The sequence below is a fragment of the Penaeus vannamei genome, chromosome 15 (assembly GCF_042767895.1).
Source record: "Penaeus vannamei isolate JL-2024 chromosome 15, ASM4276789v1, whole genome shotgun sequence".
NCBI lineage: Eukaryota > Metazoa > Arthropoda > Malacostraca > Decapoda > Penaeidae > Penaeus > Penaeus vannamei.
Genome location: NC_091563.1, coordinates 16900362 through 16902861, shown reverse-complemented (window position 1 = coordinate 16902861; position 2500 = coordinate 16900362).

Here is a 2500-nt window from a genome sequence, read left to right as displayed (position 1 = left end):
AGATAGATACCCAGTCTGTCCTGACCGCCAATGAATTCATATGAGAAACGTAGATAGAATAATGGACAAGATAGATAAATAGATAGACTGGTAAGTAGATCGATAGATAGCCTTTCCTGACCGCCAGTACTTGCAAAAGGGAACGTAGAGAGATTGATAAGATAGTTAGATAGACAGATAGATAGGTACATAGACAGTTGAATAGATGAATAGACAGAGAGGTAGATAGATAAACAGTTGAATAGAAAAATAGATAGATTGGTAGATAGATAGACAATTGAATAAATAAATAGATAGATAGGTAGATAGATAGAGAGTTGAATAGATAAATAGATAGATAGGTAGATAGATAGACAGTTAAATAGATAAACAGCAAGAGAGTAAAGAAAGAATAGTAAAACAAGGTAAAAAAACGAGACAGTGTATATAAAAAAAAACAAATAAATGTAAATACAATAAAAAGAAAAAATGTTTAAAAAAGTTCAAAAATTAAAAAAGCAAGGAGAGTAAGAAATAAAAGCAAGAGAAAGGGGAGGAGAAGCAGAGAGAGTAAAGAAGCAAGGCGAGAGGAGCTTAAACCATCACAAGCAGGAAATTATAGAGCGGGGGGATTCCTTACGAGCCCCGTGGTAAGAGATTATTGCAGAGCTCCAGAATACCAACAAGGCCTCTGCAACGACTGTTACTTATATTGTTGCTACTTGGGTTCACTGTTGCGACAGCTGCTACAGTGTTGCTGCTACTAATAGTGCTGCCGTCACTGCTGTTAGATTGGTATCGAAGGTAGAAGTGTTACGGGTGATGCCATTTATTGTTCTTGCTGTCACTGTGATTGCTATTACGAATGTTTTTACTAATATTACTCACTAGTGCTACTGATGATGCTGTTACTCTTACTACTTGTAATACTACTACTACTACCACCACTACCACTACTATTACTACTACTAGTACTAGCACTACTGCTTTTACTACTACAACTACTTCAACTTCTACTACTTCTATACCTACTCCTCCTCCTCCTCCTCCTACTACTACTACTACTACTATTACTATTACTACTACTGCTACTACCACTACCACCACCAACATTTTCCTTCTGCTTTTTATTCTTCTTCTCCTTCTGCTCCTTTTTATCCTTCTGCTCTACCTCATTATCCTCCTTCCTCTCGTCCTTCTACTTCTCCCTCGTCTGCTCCTCGTACTCCTTCTTCTGCTTTCTCTCCTCCTCCTAATTTTCCTTCTGCTTTCTCTTCTTCTTCTCCTTCTCCTCTTCCTTCTTTTCCTTCTCCTCCACCTCATTTTCCTTCTTCTTCTTCTTCTCCTTTTTTTTCCTTCTCCTCCACCTCATTTTCCTTCTCGTTATTCTCCTTCTTCATCTTCTCCTTCTCCTTCTCCTTCTCCTTCTCCTTCTCCTTCTCCTTTTCCTTCTCCTTCTCCTTCTCCTTCTCCTTCTCCTTCTCCTTCTTCTTGTTCTTCTTGTTCTTCTTGTTCTTCTTGTTCTTCTTGTTCTTCATCTTCCATTCTTCTCCTCCTTCCACCTCCCACCTGACCTTACAACAATACGATCTCCAAAACAAATACAGGTGCGATGTATTTCCACCTGTGTTCTTGTTTGTTTGTTTATTTGTTTGTTGTTTGCTTATGGCGGAGGGCAAAAGAGGTGCCTATTGTCTTTGCGTCAGACTGGCTTGGTAGATCGATCCTGTTCAAGATGGCGTTTGTGTAAACAATGTTTGTGCGTGTTTTTGGGATGGGATAGGATGTGCGGGTGTGGCTGTGTGTGTGTGTGTGTGTGTGTGTGTGTGTGTGTGTGTGTGTGTGTGTGTGTGTGTGTGTGTGTGTGTGTGTTTGTGTAAGTGTTTGTGCGGTTGGTTGGTTCAGTATGTGCGTGTGTGAGTGTGTTTGTGTGTTCGTTTGTGCGTTGGGAAAGTATGTCTGTGTTTGTGTTCGTGATTATACGGTTGGTTAGTTAGGTAAGTATATTCGTGTATGAAAGTTTGTTTCGTGTACGTGTTTGTAAGGTTGATTATTATGTGCATGTATGTCTTTGTATGTGTCTACGTTTGTTTGTTCGTGCGCAAGTGTCTGTATTTGGGACAGCCCGGGCAAACCACTTTTTCTGAGTATATACAAGCAAGTACACAAGTATGGGTCATTTTTATCATTTTTACCCACTCATTTTTATCAGCCATGAATAAATTATTTATGTTCATCTATCATTTTGCATGCATACTGATATACTATTTTTGCATTTATTGTTTATCTAGTTTATCATTTTTCACAAGTTTAAGTGAATTGTTATATGATATGATTTGCGTTTTTTTTTCTATTCTTTTCGTTTCTTTGCACAAATGTCATTGACCTTGCGAACTTATGAATGAAAATCGTCCTGTTCTCCTAATAGTATTGAACATGACATCTTTGCTTAAAAAATACTTGTGACTTACACTTGTCTTTAAAACTGAAGTCTGATTGGTAAAATTTAGAAATTGCATTG